The sequence below is a fragment of the Pongo abelii genome, chromosome 11 (genome assembly GCF_028885655.2).
Source record: "Pongo abelii isolate AG06213 chromosome 11, NHGRI_mPonAbe1-v2.0_pri, whole genome shotgun sequence".
In the NCBI taxonomy this organism is placed as follows: domain Eukaryota; kingdom Metazoa; phylum Chordata; class Mammalia; order Primates; family Hominidae; genus Pongo; species Pongo abelii.
Genome location: NC_071996.2, coordinates 79,797,179 through 79,814,629, shown reverse-complemented (window position 1 = coordinate 79,814,629; position 17,451 = coordinate 79,797,179). Strand labels below are relative to the sequence as shown.

The 17,451-nt window shown below is 41.0% G+C and overlaps 1 pseudogene; it reads right to left on the bottom strand.

Annotated features, from left to right (window-relative positions):
• Window positions 1-211: 211 nt before the first annotated feature.
• LOC100433638 (E3 ubiquitin-protein ligase CHIP-like) lies at window positions 212-16,267 on the bottom strand (annotated as a pseudogene).
• Between the last annotated feature and the right edge of the window lie 1,184 nt (window positions 16,268-17,451).

Here is a 17,451-nt window from a genome sequence, read left to right as displayed (position 1 = left end):
GCCCACCCTCACCTGCTTTTCCAGCCCAGAATGGGGGACGGGGAGGATCACGGCCCAGCAAGAGCTATGCTGAGAGGGGAACAGTCCAGAGCCGAACAGCAGAACTTGGGGGGAAGTGGGCGGGGTGGCCAGGGACACAAACTGTGTACAGGGGCTGGGGGCTTCTGCCCAGGGCCCTCCTGGGCCAGGACGCTGGACAGGGCTGGGAGCCTCAGTTGTCCTCCACCCAGCCATTCTCAGAGATGAATGCGTCAATGACCTCCTTCATGGCCAGGTTGGGGATGAACTGTTTCTGGGTTGGGGGCTCCGGTTCACGGGGTCAAAATGATCCACGCGCTGCAGGTGCTCCTCGATGTCCTTGCGGTCATAGGTGATGCCACTGGGCTTGATGCATAGCTCCCGCATCAGCTCAAAACTGATCTTACAGCACAGGTATTTGGGGATGTCGTACTTCTTCCTCTTCTCGTCCACCTGAGAGAAGAGCTCATCCATGTCCGCCATGTATTTGTCATGTGGGCGGGTGGCACCCTCACGTGCTTGGCCTCAATGCAGGCCTGCTGGGCCCGGACGTGGCTGTCGTCCTCATCACCCTCATGGTTCCGTTGGCACTCTTCAAGCTCCCTCTCACGCTCTGCCGCAATGAGCCTCGAGAGGTAGGAGTGCAGCTCGCTCTCCTGGTGGATGCGCCGTTCCTCGATGCTGTTTCAGCGCTGCTTCGCGATTCGAAGAGCGCTGGGAATGTCGTCCCCAAAGTTCAGCCAATGCTTCTAGGCCAAATATTTTTTATCATTAAACTAAATATATATATATGTATATATATATATATGTATGTTTTTTTGAGACGGAGTCTCTGTCGCCAGGCTGGAGTGCAGTGGCGCTATTTCGGCTCACTGCAACCTCTGCCTCCCGGGTTCAAGCGATTCTCCTGCCTCAGCCTCCCGAGTAGCTGGGACTACAGGCTCCAGCCACCACGCTCAGCTAATTTTTGTATTTTTAGTAAAGACGGGGTTTCACCATGTTGGCCAGGATGGTCTTGATCTCTTGACCTCGTGATCCACTTGCCTTGGCCTCCCAAAGTGCTGGGATTACAGGCGTGAGCCACCGCATTGGGCCACGTATTTTCTATAAAGACTACTTCAGAACTAGCAGGCCTTTGATCCAACATGGCCCTGCTCCCAAATCCACTCCCTGCCCAATACACATATGGACTTTTTGTAAAAATTCACATATTCTAACTACAAGAAAAATTGTGATTATGATTTAGAAAGTCCATGGAGCTTTAGTTCACTATCACTGACTTTCATTCTTTTTACAGGATTTCTGTATTTCAGTGTAGAGCCACAAGGGAGCATGAACTTTCCTATCAGAGAGATCTAGATTTAAATCTCTGCCACTTATTTACTCTGACTACAGCTAATTTATTTAACTTTTCAGTGCCTACTTTTCTTCATCTTAAAATAGGTGCAGGGTTATTATAGCAACATTGCAATTACATGTGAAGATTTTGGTACATGATGAGTAATCAGTAATAGTGTTTAAAATTAAAGTTTTAATGTATTTTTTTTTAAACCTGAGGTTTTGTTTTGTTTTGAGACAGGGTCTCACTCTGTCACCCAGGCTGCAGTGCAGTGGCGCAATCTTGGCTTATTGCAACCTTCACCTCCTGGGTTCAAGCGATTCTTGTGCCTCTGCCTCCTAAGTAGCTGGGACTGCAGGTGTGCACCACCACACCTGGCTAAAACTTGAGGGTTTTTATTTATTTTGCATTCTCCAGTAATAATTTGTGACCATGAAGTTCTTGCACTTAACTGTAAATTCCAGGAATTCCTATCGTCTAGCCTAAGGCCTGGAAGAGGGAGGTGACCAGTAAATATTTGCCAAATCAATGTATGTGTTAGTTGTTGTACAGTGTGCTCAGAATCTGTCGTGTGAACAAATGCCTTTGCTATATATGAAAGAATCGCAGAGCACAATCTACTGATGGATGAGGTAAATTGTAAGAATACAATTTCATGTTACTCACTAGAAAACATTAACTTGTTCTTCCCAGTTTTGGTCTGTATGCTGCTTCTTTGGGTTATGTGATAGGATGCTTCTTAAGCTCATGAGCTTCGTGGTTTTGCACCCAGACTACGTACGTTACTTACCAGCTGTACGCTTGGTTTCTCAGTTTTTTTTTTCTGTAAAATGGGGATGCTAATCACCTCCATGGCACAGAGCTGTTGCTGGTGGTTAAACAAGCGAACACATGAAAGTGTTTAGAATCGTACCTGGCACATGGTGTGAATGTTAGCTCTTCCAGCCTGTCCCCTTAGTCTTCCCTGCTGGTTATTCCAGCATTCTTCTATTCCCAGGTTTAGGATGAATTGGCTCTTTTGGCTCTTTTGTTCCTGGTTAAGTGGGCTTTTGCCTGAGTGCTCTAGTGCACCAGATTTCCTTTCCAGTATTGACACTGCTCTTTCCCCAGCCACCTGACTGGCACATCACCGGCATATCTTGGGCTCTAGTCACTGGAATTGCTTTCTGTCCTCTCCTTTGCTTGCTCCTTGTTGGAACCCTCCTTTCCTAAATTAGCACATTCTAGAACCTCTCCTGTGGTTCCTGTTGAAAGTCTTTAGCCCTTTAGAAGCCCCTCTTCCCAAGTCCTCAATATACCCAGCCTGATTCAGAAGACACATTCCGCTTCCTCCCTTGTCTGCCTTCTCTTCCTGGAGCCACTACCTGCCCCCCAAGCAGAGGGCACAGTCTCAGATAAGTCCCTGCTTGGTGAAGGCAGGGTGTGGTATTATTTTTTTTTTAGACGGAGTTTTGCTCTTGTTGCCTAGGCTGGAGTGCAATGGTGCAATCTCGGCTCGCTGCAACCTCCGCTTCCTGGGTTCAAGCCATTCTCCTGCCTCGGCCTCCGGAGTAGCTGGGATTACAGGCGCCCGCCACGACATCTGGCTAATTTTTGTATTTTTAGTAGAGATGGGGTTTCATCATGTTGGCCAGGCTGGTCTTGAACTCCTAACCTCAGGTGATCCACCCCCCCTCAGCCTCCCAAAGTGCTGGGATTACAGGCACGAGCCACCATGCCCGGCCAGGGTGTGGTATCTAAATATTGTCTGGAATGAGAGTAGATCATTTGGCTCCTTGCTTTCACAAAAACAAACAAACAAACAAACAAACTCTGTAAACTGAGGGCAGCCTGGGGCTGCAGGCTAGGAAGGACAGCCTAGGGCTCTGCTCTGAACTGCAGTTTGGGCTTCCCACCTTTGGTTAGCTTGGTTAGCTCAATCTGACCTGCAAGTATTTCACCGTGGATTCATAGCATGTGTGAGGAAATGTTTATTTCCAATTCCCTGACAGCGTAATCTATAATATTACAAACAAAAACAAAAACAAAACCCAAAACCCAAGAAGTTGGCTACAGAGAGTCCTGAAAAGAAGAAAAAAAAACCCCAACAGAGTGGTTATTTGCTAACAAGAAAGCAAACACGTAAAAGGAGGGAAAAAAAACATAGCTATTGCCAAGAAGTGGCAAAAACTGGGTTTCCTAATCAGTTCCTCCTTTTATCCTTTTGAGGATTATTCCCGTATGTGACTGTCATGCTTTTCCTCAGCATTCTCAGACTGAGCATTTGTCTGTCATGTGACCATAGCAGACCATTCCGACTCCCTGGGCTTTCTCAGACACAAACAGTAGAAGGAGGGTCACTTGCTTCGGCCTTCTCTCTAGACTCCCCCAAGTTAAAAGGCCCGTATCTTTCAATTCTAAGGCTGGGAATGATAAAGGCTAGAAACTCACTCTGCTTCCTTGTTCAACAAGGCTGAACTTCTCCAAATTTATTATAACTTTCAGAGAGAGACAGTGAAGGAAAGGGAGGGAGAAAGATGAGAGAAAAAGAAGGAAAAGGAGACAGAGGAAGAGGGTAGGGACTAAGATGTCTGTGTGCCCCTATATAATTTTAAAAGCAAATTTCTAAGAATTAGTTTATGTGCCCTTTTTAGAATTCCATATGACATTAAATTTGAGGAAAAAATATGTCTAAAGTATATATTGGGAATGTCATGGCATGAAGGTCAAAAGGTTATTTAAATGAGCATGAAAAATCTTCTACTGGTGTACTAAATTCCTACTGTGTATTTTATAAGATCTTCATTAAAATCATAAGACTAGGAAAACACTATTTCCAACTATCGATAAGCAGCAATTTATCAATTTTAGAGATAACCATCAAAGAGATTCCCTGCACAAAGTTATCTTACAATGAGTTTTCAAACTGTGCCCCTTGGGGCATTAAGATAGCAGGGGGAAAGAGTTTTGAGGGTGCTGGTCTGCGTGGAGGTGTGCCGCTTACAATACTAGAATGCATGCTTCCTTTCCTGACTCTGCGTTGTGTAATGGTCATGCTGGGAGCATTTACACCATAGAAAGCAGCAAACCTCCAAATACATTTCTCTTAGAGAGCTCCTTGTTAAACATTTACCAGCAAAACTGATGCTTTTATTTGTATTTCTAGGGAATTATTTCTTCTAGGGAATTATTACCAGATCTGCTTTTATTGCTTTTATTTGTATTTCTAGGGAATGTCTGTGTAAAAGCATAGCTTTTTTTTTTTTTTTTTTTTTTGAGACGGAGTCTTACTCTGTTGCCCAGGCTGGAGTGCAGTGGCAGTTCATCAGTGAGCAATCTCAGCTCACTGCAGCCTCCGCCTCCTGGGTTCAAGTGATTCTCCTGCCTTAGCCTCCTGAGTATCTGGGATTACAGGCATATGCCACCACGCCAGGCTAATTTTTGTATTTTTGGTAGAGATGGGGTTTCACCATGTTGGCCAGGCTGGTCTTGTACTCCTGACCTCAAGTGATCCACCCTCTTGGCCTCCCAAAGTGCTGGGATTACAAACATGAGACACCACACCCAGCCAAGCATAGTTTTTGAAAAAGGTTTTATGGATACAAAAAGTTTGAAAACCATGCCCCAGTTGGATATTTTCCTTTTTCCAAGTTAACATACATAGTGAATATTATAATTTGAAGAACAATGAATCATTTTACATCACTATTTAAGAGACTGCATTAATTTTATTATTTATTAAAACTATAACATTACATATACTACATAAACTAAAACTATTACATTACATACCACTAGCATTCTAATAACTATATAAAATGATAGGTTAAAGTACTTTAAAATGTTCTAAGATACATCAGAAGAAAGAAAAACTCTTGGTTGTAAACTTGGAGTTTAGTAAATTTAGCCTTATTGGATTAGTCAGTTAAGTAATTATAGAAATGGATTTGTTCCAGAAAAAATGCTACTTCTCTATATTTTATGGACCAGAGAGCAATGTCAATATTTAAGTTCTTGCTAACATTTTTGTTCCTTTTGTGTTCTGGTATTGGAATACTGTATTGACTTATCCCACATTACTTTTGGTTTTCTGATATTTTCTTCACCTGCTTGCTGTAGTGGCTCCCTAAAATTGCATTTTGAGAACTCACCATCAACTATGTTATAATAAAGTGTTGGTAATTTAATCATGAAATCACTCTTCCTTAGGTCACCACCACACCCTTCCCAGCTCCTTTCTCAGGCTTTTCCAGGTCAGATTTCAGGTCACAATATAGCTATTTTTTACTTTCTTCTCTTATCCCAAGAGGCTAACTGGTGTAGGAAGATGCCAAAACCGGGCTTGGGCTTAAGGGGAGGGAGAGAACCCATTTAGAGTATAAATTGTGTACTTTGGCCTATTAGCCAGAGATCTCTGTATTGGGATTCTAGATGTATGGTTCTGGCTTAGTCAGCTAGGGATGCCATAACAAAATACCACAGACTGGGTGACTTAGACAATAGGATTTGTTTCTCACAATTCTGGAGGCTGGGATATCAAAGCCATCAAAGAGATAGCTGATTTCGTTCCCTGGTGAGGGCTCTTTTCCTGTCTAGTGCGAAGCCACCTTCTCCCTGTATCCTTACATGGGGGCTGGGGTGGGGTGGGGAGGAAGAAAGTTCTCTGCTGTTCCCTCATAAGGGCACTTATCCCATTATGAGGGCCCCGCTATCATGACATCTAAACTCTCATCACCTCTGCCAAAAGACAAAGTTACAACAAATTTAGTTTAAAGATCAAATTGGCTTTTATTAGCAATTCACAAATAAGAGAGCATCTCATTTAACAATTTAGAAAAGGCACTCTGCTAGGCATGACAGAGCAGTTTATTTTTGTAAGGTGGGAACAAGGAAACAATGATTTAAAAAAATTTTAAATATACTTTTAAAAAAATAATAAAGACAGAGTTTCATGCTGTTGCTCAGGCTGGTCTCGAACTCCTGGGCTCAAGTGATTCTCCAACCTTGGCCTCCCAAAGTGCTGGGATTACAGGCTTCAGTCGCTGTGCCCAGTCAAACAATAATTTTTAAGAAAGAGGAATGGTTAACATCAGGTTACTTCATCAGGTTACCTTTCCTTGTAAGGGTTAAAGTAGAGGGAACTTCCTTTTCTTGCCAGCTCAGGTTGACTGGGGCCTTTCTGATTGGTAGCTGTGAACCTTCTGTTTTCGGGATAACACTCTGTTTGGGGTTTTCCCTGCTTCCTTAAAGTTTTAGTTTGATTATGTGGCATGAGTGACTCCATTTTGGTCTAGCCTTTTGGGGCCTAGCATAGAAGCTGTCTGTTACTGGGGCAGCCCTGATGAAATAACTGGGAAAGTTCCTTTTTTAAATGTTTTCCTTTAGTCGCTTTATTTATAGACACAGCTGCTTAAAGAAACCAGACAGGCCAGAATGGCGCCAGAGCTTTTTGACCCCTGGCAAGATACCAGAAGGAGATAAGACCTGCTAACCAGCACAAACTGGGACAGTGATCCCTCGTTGCCTTCAGATCATTAACATATCATTATAATGCTAAAATCCCTCCCCTAAAAGAAAAATCTCTTCCATTTTCTGTACATGCATTGTATGAAGATGTATGTTTTTGAATTAAGCCTGTGTGTCTGGAGTCCCACCCTGCACATGCTAACATCCCTCTCCCTCCCCATACCCAGTCCCTAAAGTACCCATAACTTCTATTGTTCAAGGAGAAGGGGCATTTAGAGCGAGAGCCTCCCCTTCTGCCTTCTTGGCCAGTGAATAAAACCTGATTGCCTTTTCCAACTGGACATTCTTCCTTTGCCATCAGTACAAAGTGGGGAAAGAACTCAGTTTACTGGCAACAAGTCCAAACCAATGGCCTCATGTAAATTTTATTTAATACCTCCCAAAGGTCACCTCTCCAAATACCATCACACTGGGGGTTCGGGCTTCAACATACGCATTTTGGAGGGGATACAATTCAGTCCATAGCAGGCTCTTTGATTTCCCATTTCTCATTGATTCTGAGTATCTTTCCCAGGTAACTGCTGGGAGGAGAGGTGCCTAGGTCAATGCAGGAGTTAAATACTTTTGGTTGGTTGTCTTAACAGCATGAATTTCAAGCAGAGCTTCTAGGAGTGGCTGCTCAGTTTTGGACTGCAGTTACCTGCCCCCATCTCTCCCTTGGCCGGGCTCTAATGCAGGGCATCTTTTCCTAACGTATACAAAGGCATGTTTCTGGCTTGTTTTTTGAACGGATTCCAAATCTTACAAGTGTAACAGTAACGATCCCATTAGGTACACAGATTCTGACCCAATTTCCTAGGACTGAAAAAAAAAAAGAATGATTTTGAGAGGTGAAAATAAATCAGTCCTCATGTCACGCAGCTGAGGTTCTCTCTCTTCCCTGAGAGTGAGTTTTTTTTTTGTTGGGACAGTTTTCCACATCTCACACATACCCTGTTCCCCCACTCCCTACTCATTTGCCGGACTTGTCTGGATATGTTTGACTTTAAGTAGCACACCCAGTCTGAGTCCATTGTCAAGGGCCCCTCGAGGCCTCTGCAAGGCCTGCCCTGCCAGTTTGACAAACATGCCCAGGCATGCTTGAATTCCAGCAATGGACAACAGATTTTCCACTATACAAATAAAGGGAGGAAGCAGGCAAAGAAGTACTGCAGAGGTCCAGGAAAAGAGAGGGAGAGCACAGTGCCACTGTGCCACTGCCTGCCTCAGGTTCTCTTTTGATTTGTATTTTTAATGGTAAATTTTGGTACAAAAGTTGCCATATACTTAGCGGTCAGCCTTTCTCCTCTCCACATCTTGGGCCATAAGTCCTTGGCGTGTCGGGTTCTATTTCCTTCCTGGTCTATATGTAGTGCTCACCAAAAATGCTTAAGACACATGCCTGATGATGAAAAAAAATTCTATTTAAGGAATGGTGACCAAAAATGAACTTAGATGCGAAACTAAAACAAACAAAAAGCTTTTCACTTTGCTTTGAACTGGGCACACTCTTTTAACAGTAGGACACTTCCTGCGTGTAATATAGCTCTGCTGTGACCAGTTTCACCACGTCTGTTCAATGACTGCCTTGGGAACCAGATCAATCGTGGTCTGCCCTTTAAAGGTAGCAGCACTAATTCCTGCTGCCAGCCTCAGCTCAGACACAATGGAGAAACAATTCGCCAATGTTAGACTTAATCACATTGATCTATTTTTCTGTAGCTCTGGTCTTTGCAAGAAACAATGAATGTACAGCCAAACTCACTTAAATGTGATTATGTCAGCCGTTCTATTATCTCTGTATCTTGTATTTTGGGGGCTGTTTATGATATATCATAGCAGATAATAGAAATTTGAATTTTGTGGTGTTTCTTTAAAAGTAGCCAGATGAGCAAGTACATGAAATGACTACAAAGAGTCCATTTCAAATCTTGTTGAAGGTCATAATGAAGATGGTTTGTCTTATAATCTCTTACCAACGGAGGTGTTGGGGAAGAAAAAAAATCCCCCTTCCAACAACTAAATTAGTTAGGGTGGCCTCAATCTCTCATCATCCACATTGATCAATATTCTCACTACTTCTTTATTTTCATGAAAAATGGGGAGGGACAGTGCAATCCTATCATCTCCACATTTATACAAGGAGTTCTTGAGAGTTAAGGCAGAATGCAGTCCTCCGGGTCCCTTTATGTGGTCAAATAACCCACAATTTTTGGCTGGCCTCACCCAGTCTTCGTTGATTCCCTTTCCCTTGCAACTATAGGTGCAGCCGTGGGACCAAGTTCTGGCCAAAGGTTTCCAAGTGGAAGAGAGCTTCTGGGAGCCTTCCTTGATGGGCAGCACACCCTTTGCCTCTCCACGCCTTCCTGCTTCCTGCTGCTTAAAGCTTGAGTGCTGTAACCATGGAGCATGAGCATGCCATGCACAGCTGAACAGCAAGACAGAGGACCTTGGGTCCCTCAAAACATGAATCACTGTATCAGTCCTAGCCCCACCACTCAGACTTTTGTGTGAGAAAGAAATTTAACCCGTGACTCAAAACAACAAGTTTATTCTATTTTTTTTTTTTTTTTTTGAGATGGAGTCTCACTCTTTTGCCCAGGCGGGAGTGCAGTAGTGTTATCTCAGCTCACTGCAACCTCCCCCCAAGCGATTCTCCTGCCTCAGCCTCCTGAGTAGCTGGGATTACAGGCACACGCCATCACACCTGGCTAATTTTTGTATATTTAGTAGAGATGGGGTTTCATCATGTTGGTTAGGCTGGTCTCGAACTCCTGACCTTGTGATCCGCCTGCCTTGGACTCCCAAAGTGCTGGGATTACAGGCGTGAGCCACTGTGCCCAGCACAAGTTTATTCTTGATCACACCACATGTCCATTGCTGGTCAGCAGGGGGACTCTGCTCATTGCGGGTATTCAGAAAGCCAGGCTGACAGTGTCCATGTCAACCAATGCTTCCACCATTGCTGACAAAGACAAAAGGAATGTAGTGAATTGTATACTGATAAGGCTTGGAGCTGAAAATAACACATGCCATTTTGCTGACTAATGCAAGTCACATACCATATCTAACTTCTAACTTCAAAAAGGTAGGCAAGTAGTCTATTTGCCCTAAAAGCAGGAGAACCAGAATGTGTGGATAATCCCAATAATGACTATAATTTCTATCTTACCTAAGCCACTGTTATTTTGGGTTTTCAGCCAATTGCATCTGCACTGAATCCTAATTAAGATAGGAATGATCACATCAATGCTGTGATAACTACGTCCTGTGAAGAAGGCTGTCACTGGGTTTACACGTTATACTCTGAAGGATTTGCAGAGGTCACTCCCTGCGGCTTTTCTGAGAAAGAAGAAGCCACATCTTTCTTAAGATCCTCAGTCATCCTTCAATCATTGACATCTACTACACTGGAGGCAAATCACTAAGAATTCCTATTCCTAAAGTTCAGGCTACCACCTCTAGCTCCTTCTAAGTCTAGGAAATATTCCCTATTCTTTTGAAAACACAACTCAAGTCTTTTTCTATTCTGCTTTGTTCTGGCATTCAAATCTTAGTTCTTGAGATCTGTCATCTTTCCCAGAGGCTCTAAATATGTCCTTACCTCCTTCAATTTGGCAAATATCTTCACTTGACCCTATGACACTTTCCAAATCTATAGACAAATGAGTCGTTCTATACCTATTGTCTTATTGTTTTCCTTTTCTGAGACCCCTGTGATGAGGCTTCTGTTTGTACCATTCTACTTAGACTGTCTAAAAAGCCATTAATGGCTTTTATCAAGAAGCGTTTGTCTAAAACTCTGGAATTTCCTGGAAACATGCTTTCGTATATTTCATATAGTGGGATGGATAACAGCAGATAAAAACAGTCATGGGTTTAGTAAAACATAGTAGAGCCCTTTCTGCATTTGGGTCGTATGGGAATGCCTTCTGATCTGCTACAGGTAAAATCATGTCTGTCTGCTCCTGCCCCAAAACACAGGAGCCATCTGCAGTACAAGGCTGACATATTTATTTATTTTGCAACACACACATTCGATCTTTTTTCTTTTTTTTTTTTTTTTTTGAGACGGAGTCTCCCTCTGTGGCCCAGGCTGGAGTGCAGTGGCGCAATCTCGGCTCACTGCAAGCTCCGCCTCCCGGGTTCACGCCATTCTCCTGCATCAGCCTCCCGAGTAGCTGGGATTACAGGCGCCCGCCACCACGCCCGGGTAATTTTTTTGTATTTTTAGTAGAGACGGGGTTTCACAGTGTTAGCCAGGATGGTCTCAATCTCCCGACCTTGTGATCCGCCCGCCTCTGCCTCCCAAAGTGCTGGGATTACAGGCATAAGACACTGCGCCCGGACACATTCGATCTTTAATCCAGTGTTTTAGTGGGTGTAGGTGTGACCTAGAAGCAGGCACAGTTCATTAAAAAACAAAAAACACCAAAACCTTTTACAGGATATTCTCACAGATAAAAATTCTATAGACTACCAACAGAGGAAGTCTTTATTGTTCCTGGAGAGCTAGACCATACACAGAAGGACCATACTTGCTCTTTGCAGTCTCATTCAGAAGCAGGAAAAAGGGGCTGTATTGGATTTGAATATGAAGGACAAAAGCAGCTCTGGAGACACCAAGTAATAGTCTATGTTACAGGTTTAACACACCCATTTAATCTCATTGGAAAAAATAATGAAACTGGTGAAAAGTATTTATGGAACTGGAGGAGAGCATATTTTGCTGGTTTTACTTTTATGTTTGAAGTTTTGGGTATAGCTATGCCCATAAATACTGAAATGCCTAGCATAAAGAACGCAGCCTGGGGCACACCCCATAAAACTTACAGTGCAATTAAATGAGCAATTTCCACTGGAAATAAAACGGGCATGTTGAGTGGAATATGAATTAAACTGCATATGACTCAGCCCTGCATTAGGCTTTAGAGAGAGATCTGCTGGTTTCAGTAGCACCTGATGCCGTCCATCTAAAGGTCAAGGCCAGTAAGTAACAAAAGAAAACTGTAGTTAGCATGAAGATGAGGGCATACCAAATTGTGGTTAATGTAGTTTCCCTGTCTCCTGAAAGGGCCCAGCAAAGTTACGACTGATAACAAAGGATTAAACCTGACCTTTCTTTACACTGCAGACACATTGAGCTTCTGCGTTGTTTGCTATGCAGCATTTTTGACACGTCCTCAAACTTCATTTTCACTTTCTGAATGTTCTCTCCTAGACCAAAGTCACCCAGGTGCCATTATAAAAGAGTTTCTAAGGGAGATTTCAACTAGAAAACCAAAAAGCCATCAAAACAAACATTGATTTGCATTCCAGACCAATTTCTGCTCTTGTTCATTTCTGGGATCTTATTTGGAGATTAAAGGGTAATGATTCACTGATATCCTGAGGGAAAACCAGTTTAGGAGCAGCCTTTGAAAAACTACATGTAGAAATCTGGCTGATAGAGGGAGAAAACAAGTTTCAATCTTATTTTTAGTGTAGGGTAAAGCAAGTCCACCCAAGATAAAGCTTAGCATTCTTTCTTTGAGGAATTAGGGTAAGGGTGAAGAAAATAAAGCTTGATATTTTTCTGCCTATGAAAGCCAGAAGAAGGCTCAGAGAAGCCCGTTCCTTCTTTTCCTCTTTTTCCAAGTGCCAGACCTCCGCAGCTCCCAGAGGAAATGAGGGCATGGGGTGGGTAATAGGGCATGTGATTTGAATGAGTATTCCCAGCCATTTAATATATTCACAAGTCAAACTATAAAGTATTTCTTTAAAAAAATTATAGTATTTCACTGAAGTTTGAATGTACTTTCTCTTGCCAAAATAATCAGTGTCCTTCATTTTTCTAATGATAAAAATGTGCTACATGTGTAGGAAAATTTCTCAAATGAAAAATAACATTTTCTATGGCAGCACATAGAATTTTTGAATTTTTCACCTTAGATTTTATTCTAGCCAGACCTAAACTCTGTCTTACTTGCATAATGATAATTCATGTCGTCAAACCAAACGCACTGTTTTCTGCTCGTTTGTCCAGGAGCCATCTTTTCCTAAAGTGAGCAATACTACGTGCATTTGTCTGGCTGGCCGAGGGCTCCTCTCTACAGCTTCTGCAGCCATGGAAGAGTCTGGAAGGACAGTGTTCGCTTGTACAAAAAGAGGGAAGGACAGGATGAGAAAAGCAAAATCTTGGAGCGTCTGTGGTCGGAAGAAGAAAGCTGAAGCTAGTTAGGAGGAAGGAGTGTGTGAGTGAATTAGGAGCTGAAGCAGTAAAGTAGCTTTCCCTGTGACCCTGATGTGTCCGGCATTTCTGTCTTAGACTAAAGGCATAATAAAAAAGGCACTTTATTTAAGTTAACAGAGCATTATATAACTGGAAAGTTTTACAGTTTTATGTATATAGTGAATAGTTTGGAGAGGATAAAAAGACTTCCCTTTGGTTTATTATTTGGGTAAGATAAAAACTCACGAATTATTTAAGGATGCATTTCTTTTTCTTTTTTCTGCCTTTTTTTTTTTTAAGACAAAAGCTTGAAGGCATAAAATGGAGTTATTTTCATCGGGATGTCACCCTCGATGCTGCTGCTTTACTACATGTTCATAGTCAAAATTATTTCATGTTTCCCTTGAATAACTACGATCAGTTTGAAAACAGCTTTGTTAATTAGCAAGAGATGACGCAATATTATCACTGCATCTTTAGGGCTCTGGCGCCAGCTAGTGGTAGGAGAGGGGAGCCGCCCTGTCGCTCTCAAATCTGGGAAGGCGTCGGTCTTCTCGCCTCCACTTATCCCTCATCCTCCTCATTTTTTTTCCATCAGCATAATGGGGGAATCATTGCAGTGTGGCCAGAGAGGAGCAGACGAGATTATAGATGAAAGTAGAGAAAAACGGTGGGCAGGGGCAGGGAGAGGAAAGGCCAGACAAATGCAATCATTTCTCCAAAGGATTTGAGAAGAGATCATTTATTTGAAATATTCCTGCCGTGTTGATGGAGCAGCTCAATCTTTTGCCAGTGAATTTTTAGCGTTTTGTTTTTCATTTGTAGATATGCTTGAACATATACTTAGGACACGTAATAACTATGGAACTTCATCACAAACACAGCACTGAGGACATGTTGTAAGTGTAAATTTGTGTTCATTTTTAAGTAGCAAATATTTCTACTGTGAAGAGGCTCTGTTACCTCCTCACTGGTACGACTCTGAGATGAATAACTCTCAAATGGTTAATAAAGGAGAAACCTCTTAAGATGGCATTTGTAGATGGTACACTATGAAAAAAATATTAAATTTCCAGGCAAAAGAGACTTTATTTGGGAGGTATGAAGTAGATATAGGTTTGGAGCCCTATCTACTCTCAAATAGAAATAGGCTGTGATGATTTGCAGGAAAACAGAAAACATACAGTATTTATTTTAAGAACAAAGAATCTTTGGCAGGCCATCTTTCTCATTTAATTAAGCCATAACTGATCTTACTAGGGTTATGGAGGGACTTCAAATGCTAATAAATAAAACCTGAAGCTGAGACATTTCTTTCACTAAATAGCTGGAGCTGTTTATAACTCTATTACTTATTGCTAAAATCAATTATTATTACTAATATTCCCTGTGGAATTTATTATGAAAACAAGCTGAAGGTTATAAAGAAGAACTTTTCTTTTTAAATGTCATTCATATATCTATATTTATATCAGTTATAGAGAATAAGGATAATCTGAATCAAGACTCTTGTAATAATATTTTTGGAAGGCAGATCTAATTTAAGAGGAGGTTTCAGGAAGGAAGAAATTGTCACAGTCTTACCTCAGTCTAATTTATATTACTATGCTGCTGGAGAAATAACATTTAAAACCTTGTCTATGTGAGACATTAGATAGTAAAATAGCTGGTCATGGTGTTGGTGTGTGAGATTTACATAGACTACTATTTTGAGTATATTTTAAACTTTTGCTAAAGCCTGCATATTTGATATAAGAAATTCACCTAACCTTGTTATCAACCAAATCAAAATGTTGACATTTTCCCCTTGTTTTTAATCATGTTATAACTTTTCATATATAATAAGGCCCTGGTTAAAAATCTTAAAAATCTTCAGTTGACCTTGTCTCCTCTATGTCTCTTTTATCTGTCTTTTGATATAGAAGCGGAGCTCATACAATTAAGAATTTCAAATCAGTACCTGAAAAGAAGTATTGTTATTGTTTTTTTTTTTTTTTTTTTTTTTTAGAAAAAGCAAATTAACTTTAGTAAGACTCTATCAATGACAGTGGATTAATTGAAACACGTGAATGTTAGAGTTGAATTGCCATAACATTTTGAGAATTACAGCAAAATAAAATAATTTATACTCTTTTAAAACAGCTTTGTAGTATATAAGTACCTACTTTAAGTGCTGAGTTTGTGATTAGGTCTATCTTTAAAACTGTTTAATGGTTGCCTTAAAATATTTTGATGCCTACTATAATCCTTATATAATTTTCCATATGCTACCAAGTAAATGCTTTGAAATGTCATTCCATTTTAATTTGAAATTTACTCATTAAGATTTTAAGATTTATCTTTTGAATTTAATTTCTTATTACTTTTTGATATTATAGAATTAGAAAGTAACTCTATATGGCAAATGAACACATTTGAAGGAAGGAAGGGAAACATACCTGGACATATTTATAATTTTTCTCTTCAGCAATTGCTCTGATGACTCTGAAATAGTGATATCAGCAAATAATTAGTTCATTTGATTCAAATCCTCCTTTCGTTCGAAATAGTGCATAGGATTTTTGCAAAAGAAATAACCATAGGATATCATAGGATGTCCCTGAATGTGACAACATAAAGACGAACTTACAAATAAGGACACTCATACATTCATTCTGATATTCACATTTGAAAAGACAAGGCATACTAAAATGTGTATATGCGAATAATTAAATATTTGTTTGGCCTCCAGATTACACGCTTGTGAAATAGCACAATCTTCCCTTGCAGAATGATGCTGGAACCCTCAACAGACCCTCTCCTCAGGAGACATTGGCACAGTATGAGGGGGACACATCTGCCGGCAAAGTACTACAGATGGTTCCCCTCGTTAGCCTACAGAACTCCAAGCAGCCATCATGGAGGAGGCTTGGGAATCTCACTTGGGCAAGATGTTAAGCTAGCCTCCTGTTCAATGTCATTACGGTTTCTCCAAAATAATCTCCTTAGTGTGCCCTATTGGGCTGGGGCCGGTTTACATGTCGCACTTGCAGAGATTAGAGATGGCAGCACCATATCCAGTTTGCCCAAGGGCATTACATGATTTTTAGATTTGGAAAAGTTTCACAGCAAGTCATACTTGGAAAACTTCTTCATCTAAATGCAGTGGCAGGACAGCCTTCATGCGCCCTAGAAACCCATTAGCTTTTGGAATTCCAAGCACTACTCACCTTCATGTTCACGCTTCCTTATTACAATAAATGCGTTGGCACTCTCATTTCTCCTCTTCCCCTCAACCCGCTGATTTATTGACTTAGTGGTATTTTAATTTTGTTTTGTTTACCCTTTGTTTATGAATCAGCCTTAAAATCAGGGCACCAAGCCCTGGCAACCGGAAATGTTGGTTAAGTTTAGCAGTAGAAACAGCAGGGGGAGCCCATACTGTTTTATGGTCTGCAGTTTCTCTGGCTGGATTATTATAATAATAATTATTATAGTCATTGTTTTACGTTTATAACATAGATATTTACAATCTGTGTACATGTATAACATACATGTTTAGAACATGGGCAATCACCATGTGCTAGACTGTTGTAGTTTTGTCACAGAGGGTCAATTTTTATTCTTTAATTATATGAAATGATCAGGGTACCACTAACAGTAATTGAGAAGACAAGAACTTGGCAGTAAGAGTTCTTTTCCCTGTTTTTTGAACTAGAGAGAAATCCTGTTTCACATTTCATTATTTCTCGAAAAATAAAATAAGCTAAAATCCCTGTGTAATCTCTGCAGCTGTTTTCTGGCATTTCCAGTGGCAGCTTTTTGTTTTCTGAAGTAAAGAGATGTTAAAATGTACCATCTGGTATGTTTTTAAGACTGTGATAGTGAGGAGAGGTTCTACTGCAATCACTGGGTGTTCTAATATGAGCCAGACTTAGTTTTCCATTTTAAAGCTAATAAAACGCAGAAGCCCAGTGGCCTTTAATATTGTTTTCTTATGCTTGATGAGGTCCTTGGGTCAGTAGGTTTTCAGTACCGTAAAATAATTCAGAATATCTCAATTACATTTTGCTCCCTAAATAAACCATTGTAACATCTCTGAGCATACATTTTATATATTGTAGCTCATCCTAGATTATTCTGCTCTATTGGAGGGGGAGGCATCTCTAAAGTGACATTCACATGCCTGAATTGGTGACTGCTGACAATGTCAGAAAAATCACCTCACAATGTGATTCCTGATTAGGTTAAAAAGAGTTTCGTAAATCGAAACAATTTCTATTGAATAATTTTTGGATTTCATAAGAAATAGCTTAAAACTAAACATCCACTTTACATTGCCAGGATATTGAATATTGGTGCAACACATACACTTTTAAAAATTGAGAATAATTGGTGGGGTACGGCGGCTCACGCCTGT